Raw genomic sequence first — 19,394 nt, 5'->3', positions numbered from 1 at the left:
ATACCCGGTACTTGCTGAGTAAAAGATTCCGGTTGTGCAGTTGAATCAAGTTAGGAAATTTGTTTCTTTATATTATTTGTAGCGTCCAATGGTGTTGTTAAAAACGTAAATGTTATTTTTATGTTACTTAACTTTAATAAAAAAAACACTTATTTTACGCAAACACAAATGTACGTCAGTAAAAACAATTTGAAGTAAGATGAAGTACAACAGAATATTACAAGATCTCATCTAGGTTTCAAAAGTTTATTCCGGCCAAGTTATTCCGGCAATGTCTTAAACGCTTTTTTGAATGCTTTAAAATGGTTTATTATTTGATTAGTGAACTGCTACCCAAGTGGCAGCTTAATCTAATCCGTCAAAAACCGGTCAGGTAGGTCCTGAGAGTGGTGTCGTGACCACAGTTCATTTTTCAAACAGAGTAGTGGGTATTACATTGTCGGGTCTAAAACGTTTTAACCGTCAGGATTCGTACGGCACTGTCGGGTGTCGGTGTAAACAGTAAATAATAAACAAAACGCAATGGTGCTCGGGTCTGGGATAGAACTCGGGTTCTGGGTGCGTGTCTTTCTTTTTTGTATGCCGACATCTATGAAGCCCCTTCCAGAATCTCGGCCAGGTGCCGCTATCGAAAACAAAACGCAACAAACCCAAGCAAAAAATGTCTCACAACTTTTAATTAGTTTTTGCTTAAAAGTGACGCACGAAGCACGCCCGCGTTTATGGAATAGGACTCAGGAGGAGTACGCGGTGGAGCTGCAGCAAATCCTGGTCTGGATTGGATTGCAGGAGATACTGGCGGCTTAACGTAGACGGCGAGACTTATAGGCTGTGTCGGTATTAGGAAATCGGACATAAAAGCGAAAAGCGGTTACTTTAGGGAAAAAACTTACTTTAAATGTGCAAACTGATATCAGAAATCGGATAATGACCTTTTATTTAGCAATTCGTGTTTTAAAAGCTGAGGTAACTGATGGGGAAGGACAAAATTAATTGCATTTCATGTCGGACACCTTTGGGCAAAGAAACATAAATGTCGTTGACTTTCCTCCCGTTAACTTTAACTGAGTTTCAACCTAACGACAGCGGAAGTTGAAGTGGGGAAAATGTTAATTACTTTTAATGCTATGACGGAATGTCAACAGGGGTTCTGACCTCCATTGAAAATGTTCACGAGCAAACCGAAGGGCACTTACACTCGACGGCATTTGCGCCAACCAGAGTTAGAGAAAATTGTTTAGCATAAGTTAAACTGCATAGCGGACTTCTACGAAGAACTGCAATTCGCGGCGCTCAAAAAAGTTGTCTGCCAAAAAGAAGGACCGAACCACGGTGCACGCCGCAAAGTTGCAGACAAGTTGACAGTGTCAACTACCTGGCGCTGTCAATTTTGATGTCATCTCGGCTTTGGATGGGGAAGCTGGGTTAATTTAAATTTTTCAAGCTATAGCACATTGTGAAACCTGCTATCCCTGTTTTTGCTATTGTTTTCTATCAACGTCGTACCGTTAATATTGCAGTAAAAGTTATATTATTGCTTGGTTAAATTTATTGCTCTGCGTTGGATGGGATGGTAAAAGATGTTCTATGTTGCCAAAGGTTCCCAGTTGTAATTTGTTTCATATAAAAACAAGAAAGGAAGGAAACTTCGGCAAGCCGAAGTTCAGATACAATTGCAGCTTACAAAAATTAAATATTCTAGCTCGATTTTTAGATAAATATTTTGATCTTTCCTATGCCAGCTATATAACCTATGACCTATTTTCATGTTAGTTATCTGTGAGTTTCCAAGGAGTTGTAAAAAGGTGACCCACAATTGGACTTCTAGATTCCATAACTTTACCAAATTTAATACGATTTCAAAGTGGCATACCTTTAAAGACCTGTGATTTGATTCTCTAAAAATCTGCATTCAAAATTTTCATTTTAGCGTTCATCAACTTTTTGACCCATTTTCATGTTCGTTATCTGTGAGTTTCCCAGGAGTTGTAAAAAGGGGACCCACAATTGGACTTCCAGAGACCATATATTTACCAAATTTATTCCGATTTCAAAGTGGCATACCTCTTAAGACTTGTGGTTTGATTCTCTAAATATCTGCATTCAAAATTTTCATTTTAGCGTTAGTCAAATTTTTGACCCATTTTCGTGTCAGTTTCCGACAACTTGCAAAAGGGTGACCCACAATTAGACTTCTAGAGCTCATAACATTACCAAATTTAATCCGATTTCAAAGTGACATACCTCCTAAGAGTTGTGGTTTGACTTTCCAAACATCTGCATTCTAAATTTTCATATTAGCGTTGATCAAATTTTTGACCCATTTTTATGTTAGCTATTTTTAAGTTTCAGATAACTTTTAGTAATGTCACCCACAATTGAATTTTTAGAGTCCATAACTTTACCAAGTTTAATCCGATTCCAAAGTGGCATACCTTTAAAGACTTCTGGCTTGATTCTCTAAAAATCTGCATTCTAGTTTGTAATTTTAACGTTGTTAAATATTTGACCCATTTTCATGTTCGTTAAGCATAGAAATGCTTATTGTCAAAAACAAGAATAACTGTAACCTTTTAAAGTATAAGGCTATATTGTATTTTTAAAGAAGTATGTTATACCTAGTGTACGCAAACTAGTCCCTCATTTTTAAAGCTATTTGAATGAAACGTACCAATAAGTCTAAAAGTCGTAAACCAGTACTACATACTTGATAAGTTGCCGGAAAATCGCAAGTGTTAAACGTTAGTTTAGATTAAATATTCCAATTACAAGTGAGAAACTCCCTTTTCTATCCAACTCCAACTCATATCCTTCTGAATGTACAAATAAAATAATAATAAATGTTTGGGGGTATAAGGCATCAAAATAAAACCAAAAAAACTTTTCCGTGGACCCAAGTCTGTTGACGACCATGTTATTGTCACACTAAGTCGAAATCAAATCGCTCAAATCGCATAAAGTACAAGCATTTGAATATCACTTTGTGATAACAAAAGCTGATTCCGGTAGCCGGCGAAAGAGATTGAAAAGCGAATACAGGGAGCACTGCTTGGTTCGCTAAACTTTAAGAGCCCTGTATTACACTTCCCAGACTTCTGCGCAGCTGTGAAGTAGCCTGAGGCGACCAAGCTATATGCAAGGTACCGCAGCGCCGCAACCCAGTGTAATGTAAATGAACTGCTGTCACTGCCCCAAAGTTTATGACAGGTGAACACTGCGAACGCGTGAGCTCGGCAGAAATCAAATAAATAGCAGGAGTGTGAAACCCAAGCCCGCTGAAACAACAGCAACAAGCCTGCGAGTCAGTCATGTTGTCGGCTTGTTAGGCAGTAGAACCGTCGAATGTCGAAAGGCCTTCGCATTATTAAGATTGTTAAAAGCCAAGATATTGATTTATGCAGATAAGCGCTATTATGCCAAAGTGCCAGTGAGCTAACCATCCACCGTCCGCATCCGTCAGTTCCCGTAAAGCCACCCACCGACTGCCGACTGCCTAATGGTGCCTGTTAGGCATGTTTGTCTTGCGCCCTCTTCGCCTGCTTCTTGATATGAGTATGTCCTTCCAGCCAGGCACTGACTGACGACACGCAGGCAGGCCAAACGTGGAGTGAGGAGGGGCGCCACGGGTATCTCTGTGGCGCAACTGCAAACATTCCAGAAGCACACCCGGTCGCAGCACTGTTCAATCACTGAATGGCGCGGCGCATAGGTTCGCGGGGAATATTAGTATTGTTAAATGTGTGCGACCAACAGCATTTAAATTTCAATTATTTCCTTTGTGACAACTATAAGCCTAATTCACCTTTACAGAGATAAAGATGTCACGGCGATTTGCGAAACTGTTTGAACCGAAAGTGAGGGAAGATACGATGCTCCATCCACCCATACATAAATCAAAACAAATCCCTTATGTTGAACTTCAACTTAACGCAGCACACAACTTTCAGATTTTATACTTATATACTGGGACCAATTTGTTTAGTGCCTACCTACCCATGTTTACATAAAATATTGCTTTGCCAACGATATTGTTTTACTACATGTAGCCCAGTCACATTAACAATATTTATCCTCGATTCGGGTTGAAAAGATTTCAATTGCTTTCGGCTTCCTTCTTCTATTGATGAAAAAATCATCACCAAATGTAGGACGGTACCATAGCTATGAATTCACACACGCGTAAGCTATCTTGACAATCAGCTTAGTAAAACGATCTGTCTTATTACTATCAATGTCTGCTTCATTTCTCCATTGCAATGTAAAGTAATTATTACTGACTAAGTCAATCAGTCTCAAATCTGTTGGGCAAACAAAGTTTAACACGAGAGTCGAAAAAGTGAAAGTATATCGTATTTGCGTTTGTTTCGAATCGGAAAACAACTTATTTAGGTAAGCTTATTTAGGCAATCAAACTAACCATGGCAGCTATATAAACTTTAAAACTGAGAGACAATATGGACAGAGTGGTACTTTTAAAGCGCGTTAAAAACTATTGACCCTCTGCAAGGGTATACAATTTAATATACAAATTTTGAAGAAAAATATTTTTTTACTTTAATTTCAAGAAACCTAATAGATAATGAGCTATAAATAATTCCAAACGGATGCGTACTTTAAAGACAATTGGAAACTTATTGAAATCTTAAAATTTTAAGTGGAGATAACATTCCTCAAATCACTCAGGTTGCCAGCGCCGTTTTATACCTCTCCTGTCCCATTTTCGTTCATATCATCCGAAATATAGTAATATTAAATATATTCTTAGATAGTTAAGGCATGAATTAAACCGAAAATGAAATTGCATTCCTTTGACCTCCTAAATGAGTCTCCCTCTTACAATGGCCCAAACTTTCAGATAACCCATCAATTGCCACTTTCTTTGCTAAAGCAAATGATACAATTAAATGGCAACGACACATCGCAACATCGCACTCAGTGAAATGGACCCAGTCTGGTCGCAGTTCGAGTGTCCGTAGATGAGGCCTGCGCTGTATCCATGTGCCCACAGATTGGCTACACAAGTGAGACAGCACTTAATCGCTGGCGGTCTGTCCTCAAAAAAAAATGAAAACGTTTCGTTTTGCACGTTCGGACTTAAATGTCAGCACGTGACTTAATTCAGTGGCCCGACTGGCTGTTAAAGGCCTTTATTTCTACCCTTTTACTGGGTGCGGTCGACGGAGCGTTCAGAAGGATGTAATAGCTAGGTGTCATTTTGCAGGTCCCTTTTTTCGTTTCAGTGCAGAATTAAGCTCATAAATTGCAATAAAAATGTATAAATCATTGGCCAATTTGGCAATCCTGTTCCTCCAACAATTTTCCCGCTGTATCCTGTGCATCAATGAGAACGGATCTGTGTGCAACTGCGGACAGCATTAAGTGACACCATTAAAAGCTATCACAGCCCATGCTATTATCCTGCTACTATCCTGCAATTCAGCTGGCTCACTCCGTTTGGAAAAATTGGGGTATGGAGCTCACCTGATCCACGGTCAGTAGACCATCAAGAGCACAAGATCAATGCAGTTCAAAGCGGTCCATTGACATCCCTGTCCACTTGCCCGCTGGCCACACGACCGCGAACTAGCGCACAAGCTCTAATGTTACACATAATTTGCTAAGCCAATTCATGCCAACGGCAACATGTTGCTGCTTTGTGACTCTGTCATCCGACCATCGGCTGCTCCTGCTCCTGCTCCTACTCCTGCTCATGGTGATAGTATTTTGCGTTGGAGAAAGCCGCACAATTTGGGTTTCATTTTTGTTGCTTTTGCTGCTGTTGCTGCTGCTATTGGTGTTGGCTTTATACCCGTACTTGTTTCTGGCATTGCTCTTGTTTTGCATGGCGACGCGGCAGGCATTGCTATTGCTGTGAAAGTCAAATAAAGAGCAGAGCGGCAAAAACACAATTCTGTGCAAATGTTTCACAATCAATTTTAAATCGCACATTCCATGAATGCGACGTCAGCCGCTTATCGTCCGCCTGGCCCCATGGCCACATGACCACCCAGGGTCAGGCATACTGCGGCTGTTGCCTTCGCCTGCTGTTCCTCTTCCTGTTTCTGGTCCTGCTCCTGCTTCTGCTCCTGCTCCTGATTCTGTTTCTGGCGCTGCTCCTGCTCCTGTTGCTGTTGCCAATCCGTGCCAAAATCGATTGGCAACCATTCTAAAAGCATTTTGTGCAGCAATCACAATTTCCTTTTAGCGCCGCGACACACAGATATGTACATACAAACACCAACACGCCAACTGCACCCACCCACACTGGGTAGTTAGGGGTTTTCTAGGTGGGGGGGTGGACGGTAGAACAAGCGCCGACGGCCTCAGATTGCGTCCTGGTCAGCCAGCCATTTGCACAATATGGCAACGATCATTCGCACCATGTGACGCTGTGCTTATGGTCCGCTACTAGTACGAGTCCCTGACCTGGACGAAGCTTGTGGTCTTGGTCCTGGTCCTGGTCCTGGTCCTGCTTCTGCTCCCAGTCGCGTCTAGGCTCCGACTCTGACCTCCTGCTGCTAGCATTTGCACCGCCAGCCCCTTCCTTCGCCATTTTCTGCTCGTGGAGAGCCAAATATCGGAACCTTCGCCTGCGTTCGATGCAATTATATGGCGGGCGCGGGCGCGGGCAGCAAGCTGTCCCCGGAATTCACTTCATCCATGATTTAGCATTCTTTTTGGTTATAGCTGGTTATTTTTTCCGCCCGTCTGCTAACTTCTCGGCCGTGGCACAAAGATACATACGTATTTTATGTACATACATCTATGTGCGAGCGTGCATATCTATATACCTACTACTATTTATATATACAAACATGTACTGCTTTAGACTGTCCTTTTAACTTCGCTTGTTAGCTGTTGCGTCGTTGCCTCAAGAAGGCACGGGATGGGCTTGCTGTGGAGCAGCAGACCGACATCCTTTCCACGGCATGGAAAAAAGTCAAGAAAATGTATACGAAATGCGTTTTCATTGCGTTTTCCACTGGTCCTTCCCAGCTTCCTTCGTTTTCATCTTCATCACACCCGCCGACATCGTAGCAGTCGCATCCCACTATGGATAAATAGCCCCGCAAGCCCGCAAGTCATGGATGTTGCAATTTAAATGGATTTATTCATTTGGCATTGCACTGCTTACCCAACTCCGGGATGGGACGAGACAGAGATAATTTTTGTTTTTGCGCTCAGCGTTTCTTCGGCTTGGTAGCCTACTAGTTTAGCTTTCTGAGATTTCGAGAATCATGTGAAAACGAGGGAACATCGAAGATAATTGGTGTATCAACAAATTGTACCTTAAAGGTTTTTCTTCTTTTTCATGATAGCTTTTCTGATGAAGAAAACATTCCACACAATGATTATCCCCGATTTAATTGGTAATATACTTTCCTGGTAATGAAGAAGTGGTGCTAAAAAGTTGATCACAGCAGGATTAACCGAGATATGAGCTCTTAAAGAGATAAACCTGTTGCGACCAAAATTTTGAAGAAACTAAGCAACAGATTTTTTCCGAATTTGGTCTTTAATATGCCGTTTCATAGCCTTGCAAGTTGTGTAACGCCTTAAAATAAAAAAAAGAGGTCTGTTGTAACCTGCTGATTTACGTAAAAACAAAGTGTTCAGACATTTCGAGTTGGGATGTTCGACGACTTGAAGAATGACGTTGGCGAGAAAATCGCTTGAAATGGTTCAATAATTCATGTTATACATAATCTAGACGGTAGACATAACATGTATACTTTGGTAAGAACCCAGTAATACGATTGTGTGTCTCTGCAAGTGAAAATAGGGGAAACAAAATATGGCACGAACTTAAATTGGTGACGAAAAGGCAAACCAAAAGGCGAGGCAGGAAAAGGATTCCGGGTAAATATTCCGACTCAATAACAAGGCAGGCAGGCAGGCAGGGACTGTCACTGGCAATAGCCGTGGCAGTGGCAGTGGCAAGCAACAGTGGCAAGCAACAGTGGCAAGCAACAAAGATTGTGTTTTGGCTTAGCTCCGACCACGGTCCATAAAGTTGTTGAAAGCTCTCTCTCTGTGTGTGTGTGTGTGTGTGTGTGTGTATACAAATGGCGTGGCATAACTAGCGGGGCTGCAGATAAAAATAACAATTGAAATAAATGAGCGAGGACGACTGGGATGGGATTTAATGCGCGCTCTAGGAACAGCGGCCACCGGGAAAGTGCGAATGACGAAGGGCCTTTATTTTATTTGCATACTTTTAGGAGGCCGCCGGATTGAAGACAATTTGTGGTCAAATTGTGTTTGACTTTTTCCTTTGGCTCGGTTTTATTCAGGACTTTTGCCGGGGTCCCGCCCTGACCGCTGATTACAGTGTCCTGCAGTCCGGCTGCTCTTTCATCTGCGGCTCACATAGAAAGTAGTGCGAAGACCTGCGATTCCTTCTTAGCTGTGAATTTGTTGGACTTCCACCTCCATAAACGCCATCAAAGAGGCCGGCGCAGATTGGAGTTGACTCCATGGCTGCAGAGTTCATTGCATCTTTTGGATCGGATGACACCCCGGATGACATCCCTGGCCAGGGATTGCGCCCGCCCACAGCCAGAGCTCCTTCTTGGAACAGTTCGCGTATTTTTCTTAATTAATCTTCTTTTCTTTGCGCCGATGATGGCTGGAGTGGTTTTTCTGCGGACGTTTCCTAAAAACTTCAGCGAAAGTGCCGAAGCGAACGGAATGCGCGTTGAAACAGGGTAATAAGCAGCGGGACGTTCGGGCCGCGGTACAGCGAAGTAAATTAGCTAAAAAATTTACTTAGTCGGTAACGAACGAAGCAAAGATGAAGATGAAGATGAATGTCTGGCTTTGCGACGCGGATGAGGTGGCAAGAGAGCGGATAAGCGTGGCGTTAAAAGGGCAGCAAAAGTGAAGGCTCGTCCGTCCGGTTGGGCAATCCGTCGTAAGGGCTGGTGCTGGACCTGGACTGAGTAGTCCGGAATGGGCAAGGCACCTGCTGGCCCTGTCCCAATCCCAATCCCGTATTTACGCTTTTCTCACTAACACGCGGACGCGTCATCAGGTGAAGTGCTAAAGTTTTTGGCGGATGTTTGGCGTAGAATCAAAAAGTGGAGAGCTGCGGCAGGGAATTCCAGAACGAAACGGGCTGTACTAATGAAGATAACATTTCCTGTTGTCAGCATTTGCAAAGTTGAACAAAGCCAGCGCCCGAGCTCTAAGCCTCTACACCCTCGAATTCCTCATTTTAAAACTTTGTGCTGCCGGATAAGTGAAACGGATGAAGGAGAGCCACAGTTACACTCCTTCGGTTGTTAAAAAGCAGCGTAAATGCAACTTAATTACTTACGATTTTGTTTACTCCTACAAATTACATACGAGTATATCTGATAAAAGCTCAAAACAGCTGTGTCCTATATGTTCCTTATAGCCGCAGATTTTTATTTAAACTCGTAAATGTATCTTCATTAAGCCAAGGCCCGGACAATCAACAGTACCCGCGGTACGTCCGCCAACTATTTTAGCCGTTTGTGCAATTGTGATTGCCCAGACGCACAATTGGTCGCTTTGTAGAGAAGTCGGGAAGTCAGGGCAAAACAATTTGCAGCCGTAAATTGTTAACGCCAACTCAACGTAGATATCTGCGTGGCAAGCGGGTCCCGAGTAAATTATTTATCACGATGGACAGTCAGCACAACAGGTCCAGGTCTGCTTTCTGCTTCGGAACTGGTCGGAATCCGACGCTTGTCTTTGTTCTGACTTTCTGTAGTTTGCAAGTTCAGTCCGGTTGACGGGAATTGGGTTTTAATTTGTGCTTTAGCGTACAACCAACCTGTGCCAGTGCCAGTGCCTTTTTGCTTTGGCTTTGCCTTTGCCCTTGAACACGGTGAATAGATGTGGCTCGTTGCCTGTTGGTGGGTTCTTTGGAATCTCTGGGTGACGCCTTCGATGGTGGTGCACAATGCCGTGGCTGCTTAAAGCGAAGTCATTTACACTGCAATTAATCATGATTACGCGAGTGTGCGCGGACTCGTGCTATGGCTGACCACATCGACATCCACCCACGGCGCAGTAAACGCGATGCCAAGTGCTCAGACTACCTCAACTAGCCCTCAAAGGGTATTCGAATGCCGGGAAGCTCTAACCTTGTGTTTCCCCATTCTTCTCGCTTTTGTTCTAGACGTTTTCTGCTCTTCCGTTTTACGATCTCCATGCCCGCGCCATAAATGATTGTTTTTAGGATTATTTACTTTAAGATAATTTTACAACAGTTTCTTTAATATAAGTGCACGGACCAACGACTGTGTGCCACCGCCTTGAATCCACGAGTTCTGTGAATGATCTTGTGTGAGTGATTTTGTGCACAAACGAACGTGGATTTCCACTTATAAATTGGCCGTAGCCTACATTTCGGCGCTCAAGAAACGAGTCGTCAGTCGTGAATAAATAAAGTATGGGCACACATTCATTTATCGCGTGTAAATCTAAGACAAGATGTGGGACAAAAAGCCAGGTCTGTAGGACATTTGCGGCCATATGTTCTTGACTCTGCAAACTAGGGGCAAATCAATGCGTAAGGGTGGCCAGGATTCAAGTCTTGTTGAACCAAGTCCTCACATAAATTACATAAAATCCAATGTATCATGCAATAATAGATAAATAACTAAATCAGGAACTCGACTTCAAACAGCTGCCGGCTAATCCTGACGTCTTAGGCACGTATGTACGTTTGTACATGCAGCAAATGCGTGTACATGCCATATGCGTGTACTTACTTATGCGATGACTCTTGAAGCTTTTCCAGCTCGTAGTCGTAGTGTCGTCGGTGCGCGTTGGTGGCCCAGCAGGGCCTAATTAGATTACATGCAAATTAAATGCAGCACGTATGTGTGCACAGGCAAATGTAGGTGTGCACTTCACAGTGAACGCTGTACATACTGCCGAGAATGTGTGGAGACGGGTATCTTAGCTTATGTACTTAAACATGCCTGATTTTTGCTTCTTGTTTATTTACCTGTTTGTCGGCTGAAGCCTGCCCCTTCGTAATGGCGTTGAAAATCGATCACTGCACACAAAAAAAACAACAAAATTTAGAAACAATCTCCAATACTGCAGCCGATGAATTGGGATGCCAGCCAAGGCGGTTGTGTAACCCAATGAGGCGTCCATAACTCAATGCGGCTGGCTGGCTGGTCGTACGTTGTGGGAGGTACGAGCCTATATGCACAGCAGTTCCATGGAAGCACACTAAACTGCCTTGGGACGCGGCAGTTGCGCGACTGAACTTCTGCCCGTTGCAGCGTAGACACGCAGACTCGTCGACCGACTCGCGCGCTTCTCGTTGCCAATTCCGGATCGGATGCTATATATTGGCGGACGAGGTGGTCCTGGTCCGGGCCGATGGGCCTGCAAATCGCGCAACAGGCAACTGGCAACAGGCAGCAGTGGCAAGAGCAGCAGCAGCAGCAGCAGCAATATCCGGCACCACCATTGCCCCACGGAGATGCAACGGGGTGGCAGGCGTGTGTGCTGGTGTGCTGGCGTTTGTGTTTGCAACGAAGTGTGTGAATAAAAACAAAAGCTTGAATGAAAAGTTGCGAAAAAATACGAAGACACCAACAGTAAACACGAACCTCCGACACACCCAAGGAGCGCAAGACCCAGAGAGAAGGATATAAACAAAAGTCCGTAGACAGTGGGTATTCATTCGGACGGGAAGAAAAATGTATTTTATTCCTGCAGTCGAGCAATTAACGCAGGAGCGCTGCTAGGCATCATAAATCAGAGCACGGCAGATGTACAGACTGGCACGGCTTTAAGCGTACTTCGCTTAGGTGAGAAGTGATGCTCAGGTCGGCAGTCCGCAGTCAGCAGCCCGCAGCCCACGGCCATCGCCATCGCCATTACCATTCCATCGCCAGTGGCCTCGGTAGGCTGTAGTCTGTAGTCTGCAGTCTGCAGTCTGCAGTCTGCGGTGGCGCACACGTACCACACAATGCAGGTGGTGTGGTCAGTGTCAGCCTGTTGCTGCGCGTTATCAAATGCAGAAGCCGTATGCAACAGGCAGGCGACGCACACAGCGGCACATCATCACCCCGCCGACCAATACATGCGCATTCTCCACCACTGCAAGCCGCACCCACACAGCGACCCTGAGTTCAGGACTACGAGAGAGCATGCTGTTCCTTATGCGAACTAATGCAAATGAACGGATGAATGGATGAACGGATGAAGCTCTCCAGCTTCTAGTTGATCCCCCTTCGTCGCCCGCAATGTCCTCCACGACACCCTGTCTTAGCTGCACCTGCTCCCTGACTGCGGCCACGAGGATAATCCTGCCGTATTTACTTTGCAGGGACGCGGGCCTAGGATGGTGGGGCGCCTCGCCGGAGTCAAGACACCTTGGTGTCCTGGTGCTGCCTCACGCGCATAGAGAACTGTGTACTCGTAAGACTGTGTGCCCCCAGGGCGCTCCCCCCTCTCCGTCTCCCCTCTGATTGGGGCCCTGTGGGGAGTCGACGGAGCCAGGCTGAGTTTGCACAACTTTAACCAGCGGAGCGTAGCACTGTGACAAACTGATTATTGCGTCCAAGCCCGTTGGCAGCCGGGCAGAGTTGCAGCCTGTTGCTGCAGCCCCTGTTGCTATCCGGCTCACCACCACCACAAATGCAGGTGCTCACCTATACACCCGCACATCCACGCACACCAGCAGCCCGCCCACGCACACTTTCACGTTCCTAAGCTCTCAACTGTTGCTCGCTCTCTAGCAACAGGTACTCGGTACTCGGCAGTCGATGGACCCTACACAGGACTCGTCGCCGTCATGCGCACTGCCGACGCACTGCCTCCGACTGGGTTCTCCTACGGCTCAAATCCCGCCGCCAGCCTCCTCTTGCCGTTTGTTTCCTGCCTTCGGTGCCGTTTCCCCTGCGGACGTGGACGTGGACGTGGCGCATCCACGAAGTGCATGCAGGGGAGCCGCACCTATCAGGGTCCTCCGCTGATGTAGGGGAATAGAGCCAGCTCCATGGAAGTGGCGCAGAGGAGACCAGCAAGTGCGGCACCACGAGCCCACTAGCGTTGCGCCACTGTCCTGGACCGCGATTCCCAGCTCGATGGTCTAGTACCTTTCCCATTATAGTTTGGTTCTTATTAATATTCTTCATAATCAAAATGCTTCACGCTATAGCTTTAAATAGGAATTCATCATATTTGAAGACATTTTGAATCAGTTGGCCTTTACAAAAAAACACCAGAACGAAAGCTAACCGAAGTTTAAATACCCTTGATGAATGCGTGCACTGCGCAAAAATACGTGTGACAGCTATAGGCTACAGTCAACCCAAATCAGAAATTATATAAAAATAAAAACATTAGGTAGCTGTTTATCGCTAATAAATTGCATCGAACCATATGGCCAGTATGGCAGATATTTAACAGCAGATATTCCGACTGCCTAAATGATATATTTTTCATAAGGAGAGATGATTTCTATCCGTTCGTCTTTCAGTTTCAGTGTAAGCATTTTATATTATGCGCATGAACAACCGAAAAATAAACTGAAACAAAAATTACAACTTCGTTGTTTTTAAACAAGATATAGGTGATTTTGTAATCGGAAGATTTATTTGAAAATCGACATTACATCACTTTTTTGAAATATGTACGCGTAAAAATCCAGAATTAAAGTCGTTTTATTATATTACATTTTTGTATAGGTACAAGGATATACAAGCTTTTTCGAAGCTAGCCTTCCTTTCTTGTGTATTATTATTGGCTTTTGACTTTTTCTATGATTATAATAATTTAGAAAAAATATTTTCAATCCGACTAAGATGCCAGTGTAGTATTTCCTTTAATTGTTACAACAAAATATGCCTTTATGTCCACCAAATTTGTACTTTCTCCTAAACCAATATAGGAACCTGGTTGAAAATGTGTGATAAATCTTGAAAGCAGATTTCTGCAACTTAGAAAACACAAAAAGATCTTACGGAACCATATTAGCGCTTTGGCTGGCAAAATAAAATAAAAAGCAGTAGTGTGGTTTCCTGGGTCTGGGTGTCTGTATATGTACATCTATATGGGGGTGGGCTCGGTGCAAAGTCAAACTTTATTGAATTGCTGGCATTACTGTTCTTATTGTTCTTGTTGATGTTGATGCTGATGTTACTGTTGTTGTCACTGAGCGGAAGTGCATCCGGTTACATGCACACAAAATGAAACCTACACTACACCTACGCACATTCCTTCGCAAAAATGGGCACAGCGTGAGCCAATCAGTTGATTCAATGGTTTGGGATTCAGTCCCAGCTTCCAGTTCCCAGCTCCTTGATTTCCGAATCCGGCAAAACCACACGGCCAAGCCGAACCAGCCCCAGTCCCATCCACAGCCACCATCCTGGCCGCAACTTGGGCTGCTGTCAGGGCGCCAAAGCTATCGCCTGGCGGCTGTTGTAGCTGTAACGCTTCAACAAGTGAGCGCACACAGACAACTCGATGCGTTTGACAAAAGTTGCATAAATTAACGTTAAAAGCAAACGTTGTTGCTGTTGCTGTTGAAGTTTCTGCCTCTTTTACTTTGTTAGCAGGTCTGGTCAGTGCCCGCCCCTCCTGTCCAGCTACATGCAATAAAGTCATCAAATGATGCCACTGATGTGGCCACCTCCAAACCCCCTCCACCTGTCGCTTCTCTTTGCAGAACCGCTTTCGCCGAACGCATCACATCATTGCGTTAGCATACACTTTTTTGAAATTACACATTTTTTCCCCATTGTCATGCTGCGGAAAAGTGAATTTGCAACCGATTGGGACGCGGCTTAATTTGATTTGGAACGGACATGCAGCATTTAAAATTGCCAAGCTATAGGAGTTATTTGCAGCCACAGCTACAGCCTACATTGGATACTTAGTTGCATCCTTCCGATTCGACGCGTATTGCATTTTTATTTTACCTGGCTGCGGCGATACATTGTAAGGAAGCACGGCAGACTCGTTCCCAATCCAAACGTTCACGTGCGAACAACGCGCCTCACTCGACTCGTATCCTGCTGAGTCCTTTAGACGGACTACAGTGGGGTGGTGCTAACCAGTAGGTGAAGGGTTGGGTTCACTAAGCTCTGGCAAAAAACGTGGCGCTCAAATCTAAATACAGAAATTAATGAATTATGACTAAAAGGATTTGTTTCACTCCTGTGAATCTGAGCGACACCTTTCGGACCGACAAACCCATCGGCAACGACACAACAGAACCACCGCTGCCCATTTTCCTGCTGTGTCCGTGCCAACTTGAGTGGAAGACGACATAAATAGTAAGCATACATAAGTGTGTGGACGTTTTAATCGCTTTGATCTTTATATTTCCATTTGGTAATTAATTAACCGAAAGGTTCTCTGTATTCATGCACCAATATGCACTTAAATTTTGTAGACCTTGCCGCTTATCCAAAAAGGGTTTCGCTGGACTGGAGGCGCTCAGCTATTTTCCGATTAATTAGTTTCGTTCGCTGTGGCACGTGAAATGCCGACCCTTCCTCAAAACGGTTATGCAAAATAGTGTCTTCAGCTAAACCGGATGTAAGGTCAGGAAAGATCGGTCCAATCCGCTTTGAAACCATAGTTGTGGGCTTGCCCAGCTGAACGCACCCCGCTGATCCTGGGCCATATTGGCAAAGATGTTTTCCCTAACTGGTTTTGTAGTCTAATAGGGATATGTGGCATCGCTTGTGGTGCTGGTGCCACACGCCCAACCACGTGTCCTCCCTTCTCACGTGGACGTATGAACGTGTGAGCAGCTGAAAAGCGGTATGGACTTACGATGGTGCAGATCGGAGAATATTGGCCATCGCAAAGGACATAGCTTGAGGGTTTCATTGGTTGGTTCCGTTAGCCGACCCTGCTAATTTATTATTGGCACCATTATCGTGTGCGGTTGGTCCTGATTGAGCACCGCTCGTCAATGCCAGCGAATGCCAGGAACAACAAGAACGACGGACAATGACAATGGACAACGACACGTATGCTATCATCGCATCGGGTGTGTTGTTTAATTAAATTTCTGAAATTAAAATGTTTTGTTTATATAAATTGAAAAATACAGACAGAAACACATGCACAATTCGCTTCAAGAACGACCAAAGGAACAAAAACGACGAGCTTCAACTCGCAGCATCTCCACGTCGATACCTGCATGCCCTTTGCCGTCTGAATCTGCGTCCTTTTGCTTTTCACAACTGTCTTTTTATACATATAACGCTTTATATGTTGTTCGCTAGAAATGATTTCCCACCAGGCGACAGAGTGCCCACAAAGTTGTGCTCGATTATCCTTCCTTAACTCTACAGCCGCCAAAAAGGATTTGAGATCATCGACGGGGCGAATCGGTGGAAGAGTATTTTCTGTTGAATGGCAGTTGTCTGGGAATCCCCATTCCGATGGACAGGTGGCCATTGGCACCATTGTTCGGCGCTCAAATCGCTGCTGATGGAACACATTCAACCTAAAGCCCCATTCCGCTGGGCGTTTTTCAATTGGGCAGGCTACAAGTCAGTCATCCAGCGTTTGAACCGTATTTATGCATATACGAGCTCCGCGAACGTACTCATACGTAGGGCAACCATATCAGTGCCTCCGTCTGTGTCTGTGTCCGTTTCCGTGTGTGCTTACACAAGAACTGTCGCTGGCTTTTCAATTTGATTCATTTAATTTCAATTCTGCTTTCTTTGCATTGTTCGAATACGGCAGGAGCCTCGATCAACCGAACTCTCCGTGTCGCCCTACACTGTTTAGTGGGGTAAGCTCGAACCCAAATTGAAAATGCAAAATCGACTGAAGTGTGTCAGTAGTAAGAGCTTGTTCTAATAGTTTGCGTATGAATTTTGTTAGGGATTTAGTTAAAAGAGAATCGAGGGACACATCCAATTAATACGAATTACTTGGGATTCTGTCTGTCTTATGTTATGTAAAGGTTGAAATCTCGGGACCTAAGTTCAAATCTTTAATGAACTACACTCAAAAACCTAATACATTTCACCTATCAGCTGTAAAGCACTTAGTTGTGAAATGCCTTTTCTTCTTTATCTGGCTTCTGAACACAGTTGTCATCTTGTCGAACCGAAAATGCCTCATCTGGTAATGTTAGCTCCCACATATACCCTCGAGATAACCAAATTCTCATAGTTCCTTTATCTGCACAAGAAATTTTGATACGAGAAAGCATTTGTTTTTTTATCTGAAAAACCTGCAAGAGTATTTAAGGTATTCGGCTTGCCGAAGTTAGCTTCCGTACTCGATTTTAGTTGTATTTCTTCTCATATATTCTATGAAAAATTTCCACGCCCGCACTCTAAATTATATATAAGTCGATTTTACTTGAGCCAAAGGGCATAGAAGATTTACGTATTGTTTAACATATAAAGGGATAGCAAATATAACCAGGGCAGTAACTAAGTCTGGTCCCGTTCAAAGCCAATGCCCTACGCGTGCCCAATGAACAGTGGGCGAAAGCGAAAAGGTGGATTTATGGCATCGTAAATCATGAGCAATATTGTCATATTCTAGTATTTCCTGGTCACCACTGGCGACGTCTCCATGGTTGAACATTTTTTTGCCGGCTAAGGTCAGCGTTACCAGGACCAGGTAGGGTAAGAATTTCGCCAAATATCCGGTCATTGTTTGTTATGGACCCTAAATCATTAGGTCACATCTTCCCGATTATTGCCTTTTTTTGACCAGATACGTCCTTTCGTTTTTATTTGATATGTAGAACATAAAAAAACGATTTGTATGTTAAAATAACATGATTCTAGTTTCGAAAATTTATTTATTATTGTTATGAAATATCATATATACCATAATACCATATTTGATTAAAATTTTCAAAATTCAAATAAGTCAGATAAAATAACTTATAAATGTATTTTTTGATATAGACGGTATTGTAATTTCCGACTCTATAAAGTATATATGTTTTTGATCAGCATCACCAGGAACCTCATCCGTTCCTATGCAAACTGGTCTCTCAGTTTTAAAGTTATTTGGAAACTTGCCGAAAATTCTTATTTCTATGTTAAGTCGAACCGGTCGGATCGGACAACTCATTTACATAGTTGCCAAAGAAAAAATTTAATAACTTAATTGTGCAAAAATTATATCTTCTTTTTTTTTGACGCGCACTCTTATACTCCGAGATAAAGTCATTAATTTTATTTAAATGATGATGAAAACTAGTAATAATAATCGAAAAAAAACTTCGTTGCTTTCCAATAAATCCAGAAATCTAGAAATCGAGATCTAGAAATTTGTGTCGATTTAAAAAATACATTTTTAGTTTTATTCTAATTGAACGGCTATATCATGTAGCTGTCATGGAAACAATCGAAAAAGTTATTTGAATATCGACAACTTCATATTTGTACAAGATCGATTCTAATATGGTCGTTTTCAAGAATATTTCATTTTTATTATACCTGAAAGGGTATACAAACTTTGGCTAGTCTGTGCTGTGTATATGCAACAGTTTGAATGAGGCCGGTGTGCTGTCTAGGTGGATACCAACGTCGGGAAACTCCTGTCACCACCAAAGAAGCAGGCTGAGTATTTGGTTGCACATTGGACTTCATAGTTGAGTCCGATGGCGTTGGCTGCAGTACAAAACCATTAATTTCGGGTTGAGCTAGCTCAGGATCGTCTAACATGATACATCAATTCTGACCAGTGCGCAGTGCCCCGAAAAAGTCTGCAGGTTTCTGCACGGGAGAGCCTTTAACTATCTGGTTACAGTAAGCTTTTTCCTTCTTTTTAAGGCATTTTAAGGCTTCTGGAAATTGTGTTAATGCAAAGGGCGATTGATAACTGAAAGCATGTGTGGAATCATTATTGCTAATTGACACGTTTCAATAGATTTCGAGAAACAGGAGTGGAAAACGAAGCCACTGAGATTGTACGATTCCTTTCTAGACATCTGTGGGGCTCGTTGGACACTGGAATGGGTCAATGTATGCTTACTCTAACAAGTGGGTGAGCAAGACCTCATGCATAAAACACGGTAACAACAGCCACAAAAGCTTGAACAAATTAATTTTCGATACCTGATTAAGCACAACTCATTTGTTCATTTGATCGGTGGGTCCTCCTTATACCCTTAGATCCTGGTGTAAATATATGCGACAGTAGATGAGCTTGTGATGGGGGATGTTGAGGCAACAAACACGAGTAGCACCAGCAGCAACCCTTGAAGCGAATCGAATGGAGAGAAAAATAAATGAATCCATTCTTTTATTAGCAACTTAACTAAGCCAAAACACAAACTGTTTGATGACAGCAAGAGCGACAGTTGCTAAACAACCGAGGGTCCTGAGCAGGAACTAAACCAATATGTAGGTAAGCCAAGAAATGGCCGGATCCTGAAGATTGTCAGTGGCGTC

This window comes from Drosophila rhopaloa, unplaced genomic scaffold, assembly GCF_018152115.1.
Source record: "Drosophila rhopaloa isolate 14029-0021.01 unplaced genomic scaffold, ASM1815211v1 contig_3, whole genome shotgun sequence".
Taxonomy (NCBI): domain Eukaryota; kingdom Metazoa; phylum Arthropoda; class Insecta; order Diptera; family Drosophilidae; genus Drosophila; species Drosophila rhopaloa.
Note: the sequence above shows the minus strand (reverse complement) of the source record.